We start from the raw sequence: 16,281 nt of genomic DNA on the forward strand, positions 1-16,281 counted from the left end.
GAAAGCCCTAAGAAATCAAGCAAGCTGTCACCTCCTTCCTTACCTTTCTATCTCTTCTGTACCCAGTGATCTGATTGACTTGGGAGAGGAGTTTGACTATTCAACAATGAACATAGCTATTAAAGAATAATTACATTAACTGACATTTTTATATCTCTTGCAGATTTATAAAGACGTTTCCTCAGGACTCTGAGGTGGATACTACTGATACAATTGGAAGATAACCATTATGCAGATTGTTGCAAATACAACTTTGTGGTAGAGGAGAAGGGTTAAAGTTACTGAAGGTTGTGAAATTTCTGAAATGGATTGTAACTATGGAGCATGTTTTATTTAAGACTGACCCTCCACATGTGGGCAAATGTCTGATGTTCAATCTAAATGTTTGGCATCAAAGAATGTAAAGGCTGGAAGGGTTCTTAGAGACTATCTAGTCTAATTTGTACATGAGGAAACTTAGGCCCATAGAGGTAAAGTCTGTACTAAAAAATAAGGAAAAGGCCTTAAATGAGACCTGGGATGACCAATCTGGGCCCAGCTCAAAAGAATACAATGGCCCAAGATCAAACAGCCAGTTGAATGACAGTTGTAGGACCAAAACCCAGGTCTCCTGACTTCCAGGCCAACATTGTTTCAAACATATCACATGCCTATGTCCCTAGGTACAGTCAAAATGGAATCACATGACAGGGATCATTTGATTTTCCATAACTTGGCATCCACTAACTTAAACAAATGAAAGCACAAAAAGAAATGAATCCTAGAGAAGGGGTGAGTAAATTAATTTCTCTCCCTTTGGGGAAATGGGGAACTATACAAATATATTACGTATACACATACACACACACACACACACACACACACACACACACACATATATATACATATATATATGCACATCTCTGTGTATATATACATCCACATATATCCACATGTGATATACCCACATCTATTCACACATGCATGTGTGCATGTCCCCATTATCCACTAACAACTTGGCCTTTCATTGAATTCACTGGTAATTTTGCTCCCTTTTCCCCTACCCCACCCACCTCAAGCATTAGTAAATAGTCGCACTTGGTGTTGTAGTTTCATTTGTTGAACTGCCTTTTCCCCTTCTATTTTGTCCTTTGTTACAACCCTCTCTGGGTAGGAGAGGAAGTGATACAGACAGAAGTGGAGGTTATGGTAAAACAGATAATAAAAGTAAAAATTTTGGATAAATTTTTTTAAAAGAAGTGGCTTAAAATTATTCCAAAGCATTAAAATCTAAAAGACTCATCAATATGTAAGTCATTTTTAAAAAACAATTATTTTCTAAATGCTGCAGAGGAAACCCAGCCACTAGTTTCTCTTATCCCAGGCCCAAAGTTGCAATGGGGCCATAATGAAAGTAGGAAGATAGCCTCCACTTGAGGAAGGAAAAAAAATGGGGGAAGGGAAAGCATGGCTTTCTCTCTGGATAATCTAGAAGCACCCAACTCAGTCCCTCTTTTTTACCTGTCAAAATATCCAAAGGGCTAAATTAATTATTTTGCTGCGTCTTCCTCTTTTCCCTAAGTACAAAAAAATGAAATAAATGAAACTCAAATTCCATCATGTCCTCACACACTCTTAATGTTCAGCCAGGGTTCTCAAAACGAATTACCAAAATAAGGTCCTAGAATGAAAACAAAAAGCTAAAAAACTAAGTTTTTAGAATCATTCCTACCTTTGCCAAGTGTTCTAGATTCCTTAATGCTGCAAATAATAAAATTCTCTCTTTACAAGATAGGCTTTTGAAGTTGGTAAAAAAAAATACCATTTAAAAAATAATAATAAACTAATCAATGTAAGAAAAGAAACATTCTTAGATTGGGTTCTCTAGGGTCCCTTCTTTCTAACCAGTTCCCCAGAAGGTTAAGCACCAAACTCCTCCCATCTTCCTGCAGTAACAGTTAAATGTAAGAAATATGAAGAAAAAACAAAAAGGCGCTAAAAAGCATCCTGAAGACCCTGAGGCGTTTTAAGAGCAGCAAAGGTTATAAGGGCAAATCTGGAGACCAAATAGCCCCATTGTTGCAGTCTCTCCCAACGACAAAGAGAGAGAGGAAAGCGATTACCTGGCTTTACCTCCGTATCTTAATTCAAATGCTACTTTAAAAAAAAAAGCCACCACCTTTCTCATTGGCTGCCCAATCCTCTTTTCAGTAACTTTGCTGGGCAGACTTCTAGTTTTAAGAAGGGAAAATATGAGAAGGATTTGAAGTGATACAGAGATAATCAAAAGTATAGGATGTTACAATAAAGATATAGAAACAACAAAAACAAAAATCATGTGCAGAATGTATTTTGAATTCACATATATAGTTAGCTTGAATAAAATGGCAAGACAATTTAATTCATATACAAAACTATTTTTAGAATTCAAATTAGAAAAATAAATTAGTTGAAAAGTAAACGAAGGTCAAACAATGTGTCCTTTACCCTCCTGAATCAAATATCAAATATACTGGATTTAAATAACTTAGTAGTTTTTGACTCCAGGACAATTTTATTAGTTCTTAAGTCTTCCAATAAATCATAGAACTTTTTAAAATGGAATGGACCTTAAAAACCTTCTCATTCACCAAAATGAAGTGGAAAGGCCAGCCTAAGATACTAGCCTGAGGTCATATGCAGAGCAAGGGGTCCCCATTATCCACTAACTACTTGGCCTTTCGTTGAATTCACAGGTAATTTTGTTCCCCTTTCCCCACTCCACCCACCACAAGCATTGTTTGATTCCTTTATTATGCGTTTCTGCAATCCAGTCAAATTTTAATAAAGAAAAGCACACACACACAAAAACCCACGGTGAGTTTACTATTTTAAAAAGACTTTTCCATGGATCTTTGAAATTCTCTTATTTATATGGAAATAATACCATATATATATACATATATATACACATATATATATGTATATGAATGATTGAGCAGTCAATCATTCATTTTTCAACAAATGCAAAGGTGTAGAAGTAGTGAGTCATACCATGAAGTATAAAACAATGAGCCCGTATCCTACTAGAAGGTTACAATTTAGCTATTCAGCTGATTGTGGTTGCTCAGTTGTGTCTATCCTTTCTTGACCCCATTTGGGTTTTCTTGGCAAAGATACTGGAGTAGTCTGCCATTTCCTTCTCCAGTGGATCTACTTTGTCAGGCAAACGGGGGGTAAGTCACTTGTCCAGGGCCTATGAAATGTCTGAGGCTGGATTCGAACTCAAGTCTTCCTGCCTCCAGGCCTAGTGCTCTGTCCACTGCACCACTAGCTGCCTCTTGCAATTTATTGATGCAGCTGATATTTGTACAATAATCTCACATTCTTCCCTCCATGTATGTGGTAAGAGTCAAATGCCATAGAAGTAGGAAGTGGTTCACAAAGTGGAGAGATTACTTCTGGCCGTGGTAATCAGGAGGAGTTCATGGAGCAGCTGAGGGATAAGTTGAACCTTGAAGGATAGATAACATTTTCACAGGCAAAAAAATGAAGGCTAGATCACTAGAAGGCATTCCACTTGAGGATGGAAGAAACATGACTAAAGATATTGAGTGGGGAAAAAAAGGTAGTAGGAAGATAACAATGTAATCTCTTAGGCTCTGAAGCTTTGAGTTCCGTATCATTATCAGACAGTATTTGCATGCAAACTTATGCAGTTCTATAAATTTCGTGGAAGCAAAAGAATTATGCTCTTTGTGTAATTAAAAATTTATTCCTCAGCGTTATAAAATATACTTTCTATACTTCTAAGGACAAAATTTTTTTGGCACATTTCAAATTCCAGCACAAAGTAGAGAAGAGAGAGTAAAGCATTATATATAAGTTAGCAACAGAAAATATTATATGTATTATACATAAGTGAGATCATAGATTCACAGTTGAAAGGAGATTTAGAGGTGATCTAACTCAATCCCCTATTTTTATTTATTTATTTCACAGATTAAGAATCTGAAACCTAGAGAGGGGAAATGACTTATCCAATGTCACATAGGTCTAAGTGGCATAATCTGGTAGGATTAGACCCCTAGGTCCTTCTAATGAGAGAGCCAGAGCTTTACCTGAGCCACCCTTTAGCTTTCTTTTCTGATTGCTAAGATCAGTGAGTGATCTTTCCACTATGCCCACTTTTCCCACTTTTTCCCTGACCATAAATGGGTCAGTAATAGCTAGTTTGAGGAGAAAGTTCACAGCCACTTATTTAACTACTTGTCTACAATGCTCAATTAAATTTACTATACAAAGATAGAAAATGGGAAATGCTGCAAGTGGTAGCAATGTTAAATCTACTTTTAGAAAAACTTGCAGCAAAACCACAACCGCTGCTAAATTAGATTTGTAATGAAAATGCTTAAAATCAACTATATTATTCTATTTCCTCCCACTTTGAGTATATTTTCTATTGTGAATACAAATAGAATCTAATCAAAATTTATATTCTTCAATAGAATAATAGTAATAGCTAGTGTTTATATAGTGCTTTAAGGTTGGCAAAGTGCTTTGCAAATATTGTCTCATTTTATCCTCATGAAAGCCCTGGGAGGTAAATGCTATGTAAAATAATAATCCCCATTTTATAGATGAGGCAACTGAGGAAAACCGACATCAAGTGACTTGCCTAGGTTCACATAGGTAGAAAGTCTCAGAAGCCAAATCTGAACTCTGGTCTTCCTGACTCCTGGTCCAGAGCTCTAGCTACTAGTGTAATCTCCCTAGAATGAATGGCAATATTTGCTAAACCAGAAATAAATTTTAAAACATTGGCTTTCAGTTGTCAGATGTGGGTATGGCAGATATGGTCATCTTTTTAGAAAAACACTGAGGCTTACCATGATTATCAAAGTTTAAAGTAATCCACAGTCAAAAAGGAACAAAATATTTGTCTTCTGCTATGCCGATATTTAACCCAGATGCTTTCATTCATAAATTACCCACAGATCTTAGAACCATATTTATAGCTTCATTAAAGCAACCCACAACCCCCCAACACACACCATAACTGTTGAGAAGCTTTCTGCTCTATGTCTCATGTTTTCTCTATTGTTTTCCAGTATCTCTTGTTTTCAAAACTGTTTAGGAGTGAATTGTAACTTCTCAGCTTGAAATAAAAGATCCTTCAAATCCTGTTCTGTACTCAAAAGGAAAATCACGAAGCAGTTTAAGTTTTAACCATGGAAAGACAAATGACCACTGTTATGTCCTTAAATTCTTCAGATTACCTTACTCTTAGGTAGTTGTTCTCACACTTTCCCTTTAGAAAAATAGTAAGACACAACTGAATTTCTCCCTTATTTTCCTAACTCCACATATTCCTAATTATATTGCTACCTGGATCTAAAAGTATTCAAATTTTGACAGGTTAAAAAATATCCTGATCCTTTTAGCAAATAGAAAAATCATTTTTTTTTCCCTAAGGGACAAGGATGTGAGGATAAGAGATGATGGCTGCTGAGTAACCTTTCCAAATTCCTGACATCAAAAAGATCCTAATGAGTGGGTTGCCAACAGAAGTGTATAAGAGCCTTTAATCACAAACTCAATACCATCAAGAAACTACTTAGACTACACCTATAACTAGAAAAGAAGAAAAGGCTGCATTGTTTCCAAATTACACTCTTACTCTGGGATACTTGAAAATGTATTTGACTTTCAGAAGGATTAAAAAAAAAATCAGTTTGTAATTTACAAACATCATGGAAGCCACAAGATATAGTGGGAAAAACCCAGCATTTGGACTTAGAGGATGTGGCCCCTGTCCTGGCTTTACACATCCTACCTGTATGACCTTAGTAGGTCACTTGACCCCCTCCCCCAGATCCCCAATTTCTTCATCTGTAAAATGAAGGGGCTGGACTAAATGACTGCTATGGACCCTAAATCTATGATTCTGTGCTGGAGAATAGAAGGCAAATTAAAGTTCTTAGTCTGAGTGAACAGTAAAGAAAATAATTTGTCTACTTTTGTATCTGCTTCTTATAATGTGTCAAGAACATTATAATAATTGCTAGAGCTCAAAAAAAAAGAATTTAGCTCATGGAAGATGATGCTCCTGAGAGGAGGGACATCAAAGGTAAAAAGAACAATACATACATAGAGCTTTCACTTTTGGATGCTAAGTTAATCAATAGTTCACATTTGTATAGCTCTCCAAAGTTTGTAAAACATGTAACATATGTTTTGTCATTTGATTCTTATGCCAACCCTCAAGTAGGTGCTATTATCATTCTCATTTTACAGATGAGGAAAACGAAGTCCCGAGATTATGCAGTTTGCTTAGGATGACACAGTTGAGGAGGAATTGAGGAGCACCGATTTTCTTGACTCCAAGTTCAGCACTTTATCCCTATTCTATTCTGCCTTATATTCAAATTTGTATGGATTTCCAGATTATTATATAGTTATAGTCCAATGTCATTAAAATAGATATGCATAAATGAAATATAGAATCAGATCTTGGAACATGTTTTAATGTGTCTTTCCATAAGTATAGCTGAGCAGCATCTTTTTCTTATAGGTAGGGGAAGGAACAGTGATCAAGGAAAGGAGACTGGTGAAAAAACAAGTGGCTTGAAAAAGTTATACAATTCTTACAAAAAACAGACTTCCTTTTTTCTTTGTTCCTGTCTATGAAGTAACAGCAAACTAAAATTCTAGTTAAGTGTGACTGTTGGATAGTCGTTTAAAAAATTTTTTTTAGCATTCATTTAAAAAAATTCTGAGTTCCCCATTCTCTCCTTCCCTCCTGCTCCTCCTCCATCCATTGAGAAGACAAGCAATATGATATCAATCATACATATGAAATCATGCAAAACATATTTGCTGGATAGTCGTAAAGAGGAGGCAGCATGTATACAGGAAAAATTGAGAAGTAGGAGTAAGAGGGGGCTATGGTTTCCTGTTACTTCTGCCATATGAATGAATGGAGGGGCACTAATGGCTAGCCTGTGTCTACTTCTAGTGTGGTTCTTCAGCTAAAGTGAAATTTTACACACAAAGTGTTTATGTATGTGATTCTTTCACCTAAGAAACATTTTGTATTAATTTGCTAACTGCCTCCATATTAACTTTAAGCCTTTTTTTTTTAATTTAAAAATAGCTGCACAGGTCTACTGAAGGGAAATGAGATTGTCATTACCTGTGAGCACCAAGTTGATTTTAAAACATGTGCTACCCTTTGACCCAGAGATTCCATTCCTAGGCTTATACCACAGGTAGGACATTAATAAAAAAATGTCCCCACATATACCAAAATATTTAAAGCAGCATTTTTTGTGATTGCAAAGATTAGAAACAAAGTAGATGCCCATTGATTGGGAAATGGACAAACAAAATGTAGTACATAAGTGTAATGGAATATTACTGTGCTGTAAGAAATTGTGTATGTGATGAATACAGAGAATCATGGAAAGATCTCCATGAACTGATGCAGAGCAAAGTAAGCAGAGCCAAGAAAATAATATACACAATAACTACAGCAATATAAATGGAAAAAATGAGCCATACACACACAAAATAAAAATGAAGAGGGGATGCTATAAAATGATAAAGAACAAATAAGGCTCAGAAGAAGAGATATGAGAAGACACTCCCAATTCCATCCCTTGGAAGTGGTGGAGGGCCCACAGATATCACACATTGTCCATATTAGAGACTTTTTTTTTGATGCATCAGTTAAGCTGATTTCCCCCCTCTTATTTCTCCCTTTTGCTTTTTCTTTAAAATACCAGTTTTTATTGGGGCTAACTCTCTCTGGGAGAAGGAGGGGAAGAAATACTAGATGAAATTATAGGGATGTAAAAAAGCAAAAGACCAATAAAAATGTATTTAAAAATGCTAAAAACAAAACTAAATCCTAGGTACTTAAAGAAGTCAACAAACATTTATTAAGTGCCTGCTATGTGCTAGACACTGTGTTGGGGGTGGGGGTGGGCAAAGAAAGGCAAGAAACAGTCTCTGCTATCAAGTAATTCACTATCTAATGGGAAACAAACTTCTTCCTCCAATTAACAAACTGAATACTAAGCCATATAGAGAACATTTGAGTTTGTGAACAATCCTCAGGGATTTATTTGACAAAGGAAGAGACACTGAAAAATGTTTAGCACACTATTGATGTGAAGTTAAAACTGCAAAATACCACTATGAGAATTAAACCCAACTGCTTTTTCAACCCAGTTGTTTTCCACTGGACCCTTCCCTTTGATCACTGGTTCTTTCCTACCTGTAAAAAATAAAATGCTTCTAAGCTATACTTGTAGAAAGATACTATGAAATATGTTCTAAGCCTGGAGAGCATGTTTTGTTTGTGCATGTTTTGAATGACAATGGACTATATACACTTTGAAAATGTATGTAAAGCTTCCCATAAAAATAATACTAATTTGTCACATTTTTGATGGTTCTCCTTGGAAAAAATCAGTTCCCAATGAACATTTCTCATATCATTTAGTGCCCAGAGAAACAGAAGCATGTATGCAGGATCACAGATCTCGAAGGGACCTTAAATAACATCACCTAGTACAGCCCCCCATTTACAGATGAGGAAATTGAGTCGTAAGTGATTTACCCAAGGTCATACAGAAGTGGTAGAGTATAGACAGGTTCTCTGACTCCAGACCAAGGAGTCCTTTCATCTATTAGGCTGCCTCAACTATTATTTCATCTCAACAAGATTTTCCTTGCTTGAATTATATTCAAGCTGTAAAGTTACTAAGTTTGGTAATTCAGAGCAAAATCACCGATTTAAATGATTTTTTTAAAGTACTCAAAAATTGTGGGCCTGAATGCTTAAACATATCCTTTATAGATGGGAACAGGTTAAAAAAGCAAAAGAAACAGTCATTTGGTCAGGAATCATTGCCAGATTTTAAGCATTTGTTATTGCAGCGCAGAGCCAGAGAAGTGTTTTAAAAAGAGACACTGGCAAGAGGTTATTTGAGCACAATGAAATTTTGACATATTCTAAAGTTTGATGGGTTGGATGTCTAAGGAGGGGGATAGTACATTCCATAGTGTTAAAATTCCAAAGACAAACAATGGGCTGCCAATGAGTGTCTGAAATAAACAAGGCTTTGTAATGGGAAATTTGAAAGACCGCATTTTAATTTTGGGTATTATGAGCTAAAGATGTCCTCTAAAATTAGTTATTCTTAATTATTTCAGAAACCTAACCTGGAAATGACTTCTTCCTTTAGACAACTTAGTGTATCTACTAATTATAGAACACAATTCAGGTCAAAAGAAAATGTCTAATCCAAGAGGAGGGGTTTTTTTTGTGTGTGTGTACAAATATACAGCATTAGGGAGAAGGTATATGGAGAAAACATGGAAAAAAAACAAAAAGGCCCCTCTACCAGTATATATCCTCTGGATTTTATTAATTTACTCTTCTCACTTAAGCTCTTCTATTTTATTACAGTAAAGAGTTTGTTCAATTATTCTCTCCTGAAAGCCTGTTCCTCTGTCCTGCTGAGTAGTGGTTCCAGCAATTACTGCTCAGTAAAAAAGGCTCCAAGATAGAATTGTTTGGAAGTTGGTCCCTGTCCCCTCCCCCCTCCATGCCATCTAGTCTCGGATTTCCAGAAAATGCTGTATGTACCAACATCCTTTAAAAGCTCCACTTTTTTTTTCTACCTTCCATAAAAGTAGTGCAATAACAGAAACAAAAACCGCCAACTTTTCTGACAGCTCTCGGAGGGGCTTGAGTTAATTAGTCAAATACAGTTATCATCTGAAGGGCCACTCTTGAATTTATAGAATCAAACTGCAGCGTGATAAGGCTAGGAGTGATATTAACTACAGTGGTGGTGGGGTGGTGTGAGTTGTTCAAGTTGGCAGTTTTCCAACTTTCTTCAGTTTAGCCTATCAACATGCTTGTTACTAACCGGAGAACCATAAAAAGGTGGGCTAAGGAAGGTGGTGGGGAAAGAGAGATAGGGGAAGGAGGGAAGATTATCATTACTTAAACTTTCAGTTGGGCGCACCTACTTCACCTACAAGGGAAGAGTAGAAAAAGCAAAGTGTCTTTCTCATTTGTTATAGTTTTTATTGGGGGCCAAAGAAAAGTCGAGCTTTGACACTTAGAGACACAACTCCTCCTCAGGGCCAAAAAGGCAAGCCCTTGGCTCTGTGCCACTAGGCGGGCAGCGACTTTAGCCAGGTGCCACAGTCACTGATTTTGGATATCTGGCTGTGGATAACATAAAGACTAAATTCCTTTTCCTCTGCCTCCCTTCCCCTATTGCCCAATACAAATTCCCCCAAAACTTGACGGAGACTTGGGGGAAGGGAGGGCGAAGGCGCCCAAATAAGCAAACACAAACTCTGGGATCTTCGTGAACTCTTACGTTTATAAATACTTGTATCTGCGCAGCCGAAAGGGCTGAGAGGAAGTGTCCACGCTGCAACTAGGGACCCCAGTACTTGCAAACTAAAAGGGATGGGGGATGGGGTCCTCTGTATGATCTTTTCCTCTAGACAAATTACTGCACAACTTGCTTCCTCTAGTTTCCCTCCAGAAAGCAGGGATACGCATTTAAAATGGATTTATCTGATTCAACCTGGAATCAACTCGCCTGAAGCTTTACATCAGCCCGACCTGAAAAAGAACATTTTGGCTAATCCTCTCTTTATCGGTGTTTAGTAAGGAAATAGGCTGGAATGCTATGTGCACCCTAATGCACATCTCACCATCGGGAGGTATGGAGAGTGGCACACATACTGGCCCGAATTTTTTATTACGGAATTTGTCTAAATGCGGTCCAGTAATACGGCGGCACTGGCAGCATTAGCCTAGAACTCAGAGAAACGAACTGTTAGGTCTCTTCTGAGCAGTTAGAGTGGTTTTGGCCACCGGCAGGAGTTGGAATCTCGGGCAAAAAAAAAAATGCAGCCTTACCTTGAACAGCTTTCTGTGGTTCCCCTCCACGGAACGATCTAAACAGAGTCCAGAAAAGAGATCATGTAAGTTTCACCTCCAGTCAGACAAGCACTTCTGCCGAGCGGATCATCACCCTCATCCCTTTCCCACTACTTTTGACTAGAGCAGCAATATTCCCGAGGCTATTACGTTAAGGCTGAGCCCTAAAAGCTCCTTCCCTTGGTTAGCAAACGGGGGTATCCCTGCTCCCTCCACATTGCATCATCTTGGAAAAGATGGATAGAGTAAATAAGTTTGGGAAATAAACCGGATCTTATTCGCATTTCAACCGGTCTTATCAGACGATGACCTAGTTGAACGGAATTGTAACTCCAAACAAAACATACAGGTAAATAACACTCTCATTTTCCTCCTTCTATCACAATTTTAAAAATACAGATTATAATTAATATTAATTTTTACAAAAAAGCGAGATGAATTGTCAACATTTACACTGTTTGCAGATTGAGCAAGAGTTGAAATCCTCCAACCAATATTTCATGTTAACTTTAACTCTGGTCATAATTGCCCTTCCTTAAAACGTCAACTACACCCCCGAATTTTTAATAACTGGGATATGTAATCATGAGTGCAGGATAGAAAAGACCCCGAAAAGAGAAGGGAGCTCTTCATTAGAACACCCACTCCCACTCCCCAGTCACCCTCACTTCGTTTCAAATAGATCCCCCCTCCCAACCTGCTCAAGTCTGCCAAAATCCAGTCAGACGTCAAACAGGAAATCAGACTTTTCCAAGTTACTTCTTTCCAAATAGCAGAGATGTGTAAACCTAAATGACAAAACACCTCCATTGAATGCAAACTAGGCTTTCAGTGGAGAAACTCCAGTTTGGCTACTCTCTGTCTCGGATTACACAAATATACCTTGGAGGCAAGCTGGAGAGAAACTGGGGGCTAAAACTTGGTGGTGTGTGTGTGTGTGTGTGTGTGTGTGTGTATGTTTCTATTTAGTTTAAACCTGTTTGTTCTCTATTGTTATCGGTTTTGGTTTTTGTTTTTGTTTGTGGGTTGAGATGGTGGTATGTTGGAAGTGTGTAATAGATATTAAAAGGAAAAGAATGGTTTTGGAAGAGCAGAGTCCTATCAAATTATGCTTGCTTCGTTAAAACCGAGGGCTTTGTTTCTTAAACAGAATTAAACATAAATCATGGTTTCAGCTACAGCTAGGAAATTGGAATTGGTCCGGGTGGGGTGGGGAAAGATAAAGTGTCACTTGAAATATAATTCACACTATTGTACTAAGTCTTCAAAGGGAAAGAACCGAAGTTTTCATCTGCTGGACGTCAGAGAGAGGACAATCCCAGTTACTGGAAGGAAGCTTCAGCGAGCCCTCCGGGGCCACTCACTCACCTGCAGTCTCCACTGCCCAGTTAAGGAAAGGCGGCAGCAGCTGCACCTGGACCACTTCGCCAATGGGTCAGCGGCATCCCCTAGGTCGAGGAAGAGACGACTAGCTGCTTCTCTCTTTTCCCTCCCTCCTTCCTCTCACTTTTTACACGAACATAGGAGGGTAGGGATCCTATTGCTGGCTTCCTCTTCCTCCCCCTCCCCCCGCCAACCCCCAATCCTAATGGGCTCGGAGTAAAGCCCACCAAATAAATGAGAATTGGAATACCCACCCGCCACACCCACCTGCACCCACCTATCCACGCACAGATCTCCCTTCCTCGGGTCGGATGGAAAGGAAGGGGTGCAGCAGCTATGCCTAGTTAAATGGACTCTAAGTAAAGCACTTTCTTCTCCCCGGGGCAGGGGTGGTGGCTCACTGAGTGAAAGTGAATGTATGGAAAGCAGTTCACTGCTCGGTGAATGTAGGTGTTTAGGACCTTTTGGAGAGGTGAGAGAGGGAGAGGGAGAAGCTGGGTCCCGCGAAGCAGAAGATGCACGCAGGTATAGGGGCAGTCCAGCCAGGCATACAACTTTGCTAGCACCCTAACCTCCAGCCAGACAGCTTGATGCACAGAAAATCATTTCCCACCCTCCAAGCCGCTCAAATGCCTCATCCCCCTCCCCCCATCTGATTGGGCAGCTGGGCCTTATCACGTGATTCAGGATTACCTTCCCTTCTTCCTCCTTCCCCATCCATTCGCTTGCCTATTCCACTGTTGCCTTCCGCAGCCTTCCTCCCTACCCCCACCCCTTAAATTCACTTTCACTTTTAACTCCCCGGGAGTAGAGAAATGGAACCCAGAGGGGGTATGGAGAGATTCTTAATGAATTTGAAGGAAGCCTTGCCTCTCACCCCAAAAAAGGAACTTGCTGGGGAAGGGCGAGGGGCAAGGGAGGGAGAAAAAGGGGGTACTGAGGAAATAGTGGTAGAGGCATTACATGAGGTCGTAAATTTCCAAGGAAAGAGAAGTGAAAGAACCGGGTGGTCCCCGACCACAAACTGGTACTCCATTCTGCCTCACTGAAACAACAAACTCTTCAGCAGAACAATACATGCTCAATAATGTAGGGTGAGCCCTAGGTGTCGATGGAAAATTGAGGCAAGCGGCGGGGGAAGGGCATTACTGAGATTGTAGATGTGGAACTGGAAGGGACCTTGGAAGATTGAGAATCCAAATTTCTCATTTTACAGATTAGGAAACTGAGGCACAGAGAGGTTGTTATTTGGCCAGCGTCACGCACTGTGACCCTGTGACCTCACAGTCTTCCTGATTTCAAGTCTCGAGCTCTATCGACTACACTAATATAGTTATATAGCTATTCTAGTGTTTGCAGAGCATTACCTATGTATTATTTTGTTTGATCCTCCCAAAGTCCCTATTTTTTACACGGGAGGAACTTGAGGTGCAGAGAAATTAAGTGATTTTTCTAGAATCACACAGCTAATAAGTGAATCAGCATTCGGAAAGCTATTCAGATTTTCTGATTCCAGGTTAGGCACTCTATCTATTCCACCGTCATCAAATTATTAGGTGCTGCACTGGATAGAGTTCAGCCTGGAGACTGGAAGACGAGTTCAAATCCAGATGTAGACACTTACTAGCTGTGTGACCTTGGACAAGTCACTTTACCCCTGTTTATCTCAGTTTCCTTATCTGTCAAATGGGGATGATAATAGCACCTATCTCCCCAGGTTGTTGTGAGGCTCAAATGAGATAATAATTATAAAGCTACATAAATATTAGCTCTTGCTACTGGAAAGAGCATGTCAATAGATTCCCCTTACTAAGATTCTGCTTACTGTCTCAAACCACAATACCCCTCCTGGGCCACCTAACCTTTATGTATTCAGTCTCCCTCTATTAGAATGAAAGGATCATAAGGGTAGGGCTGTTTTCAGTTTTAAATTTGTTTGGCCAGTGTTTAGAACAGTGCTTGAACATAGTAAGCTCTTTTTTTTTTAAGAATTTTTATCTACATTTTTTGTTTTTACACCTAGACTTCCCCTTGTATCCCTTCTTCTTCCCCTCCCAGATAGCTGTCTCTTAAAAGAAATAATTATTTTTAAAAAGAAAAAAGGAAGAGAAAATATCAGAAAAACTTAATGATATCTCTGAAAAAATTTGACATTACATACAAAGTTTCATACCTAGAGACACCCTGTCTCTACAAAGGAGTGAGTTGAGGTGTTTTCTTATATCTCTTCTTTAGGGTCAGACACATCCTTTACAATTTTGCAACATTTATCTTTGGGTTTTAGTTATTATTCCTTCCATAACATGGTGATTGTGTTTATTGTTTTTTTTGGTGCTGCTTCCTTCGCTATGCATCCATGTTTGTAAGTCTTTCCATACTTCTTTATTTATCAGTTTCATCATTTCACCCAGCATTCCATTTCATTCCATTTATTTGTTTAGATGTTCATCATTCAATGAGCATTGACTTTGTTTCCAGCTATCACAAAAAGTGCTACTATAAAATATTTTGATGTATTTGGGGACTTTTAGTCAATGACCTTCTTGGGGTCTATGCTTCACTGTGGAGCCTTTAAGAAAAAGCATATGGAGATTTTATCAATTTTATTTGCATAATTCCAAATTCCTTTCCAGAATGGTTATACATAGTAAGCACCTAATAAATGCTTTTCCCCCCCATTCATTTTCATTCATTTATTCACCATTCGGTCTCTGGATTGCAACGAATTGTAGATAGCATCTTCTCAATAAACTCGTATAAAGTGAGAGTCTTCTTTGTGGAGTATTAGATTTGCATGAGTATAGCCCCCTTCCTCTCTCCCCAAACCAACAATTCATTGCCCTTGCAAGAAAGAAAAAAAAAGTCTTGGTAAGCAGAGTATTTTTCACTCTTCAAAGGTGATATAGTGGGGGTAACCTTATCTAATTATCAAATTACCAACCCCTTTATAGCTTAAGACACAACATAGCTTAATTTATGGTCCTTGTATTGATACTGTTTTCCAAATGCTCTGAAACGTCATCGTAATTGAGGAATACAATATTTCTGTGGTCCAAATACATTTAGTTTACTTGAAAATACTGACTTATGCTGAAACTCTACTTCAACACCACATTTCAAAGCAAATTGCATCTTGAGAAGCAAAAGGAGTAGTGACCATGGCCCTGGGGCATGATATATTGTGTATCCCTCCAATAATTTGAAATACCAAATCTAGGTCCCCTCACCCCCTTTGCTTGCTATTTAATAGTGAGATTTGATTAGTAAGAAAAGGAAGCTTATAAAACAATTTGCTTCAGTAGTGTCTTGTGATAGCAAGTTCAACTAACTAATTATATGTTATTTTAAAAGTATTTCCTTGCATTTGTTTTGAATATACAGTATTGCCTTTGAATGTCTTTAAATACCCCCTTGTAATTTTACCAAATGAAAGGGTAGATAAGTTTACCTCATTGATGTTCTCTATGGGACTGGACCTGTGATTTCATTTTTATAGAGTGAGCAAACTCCTTCAACCAATGTAGGTCTGCACCTTCTCTGCAACTTAAACTCTTAGAGTTAAGTTCTTTCTTCCTATGCCACTGGTTATTTCCCAACTAAACACTGTAAGATGTGTGTGTGTGTGTGAGTGTGAGTGTGTGTGTGTTGATTTGGCAGAGGAGCTTACTTTTTCTGGTCAAGTAATTGAAAAATCATTTGCCAAGAAGCGAGAATTATAACCAAAAGAAAAATCAATAGAATAAATTGGAGGAAAAAAAAGTATTTCCTAGTAGAAAAATCCCTATTTATTCTTGATCTTTTCAGAAAACTCTAATATATATCGTCAAATCTGTTCATCTTCTTCCTCCTCAAATGTAGTTACTCTTATCTCTACTTTTTTGAAATTTGGGGGATTTCAGATACTAGTCGCATATCCTGCCTTTTAAGATTAATATCTGAAACACCAAAAAGTAAAGTGATCA

At 38.3% G+C, this 16,281-nt stretch overlaps 1 protein-coding gene across 3 annotated transcripts in view; it reads right to left on the reverse strand.

Moving 5' to 3' along the window:
* The window catches only part of PRDM1 (PR/SET domain 1), a 154,994-nt gene extending 142,618 nt beyond the window's left edge, over positions 1–12,376 (reverse strand). Inside the window, exons 1-2 of one of the 3 annotated variants that reach the window (XM_020976944.2) lie at positions 12,305–12,376; positions 10,916–10,953 (exon numbers count right to left, since the gene is read on the reverse strand). The gene's annotated coding sequence lies outside the window, so the exon portion shown is untranslated. Of the gene's footprint in view, positions 1–10,915; positions 11,010–12,304 lie in introns of those variants that run through there. The other 2 variants (XM_020976945.2, XM_078155216.1) reach the window with 2 other exon arrangements.
* Positions 12,377–16,281: the final 3,905 nt, after the last annotated feature.

This window comes from Phascolarctos cinereus, unplaced genomic scaffold (assembly GCF_003287225.1).
Source record: "Phascolarctos cinereus isolate Bilbo 61053 unplaced genomic scaffold, phaCin_HiC Scaffold_5;HRSCAF=322, whole genome shotgun sequence".
In the NCBI taxonomy this organism is placed as follows: domain Eukaryota; kingdom Metazoa; phylum Chordata; class Mammalia; order Diprotodontia; family Phascolarctidae; genus Phascolarctos; species Phascolarctos cinereus.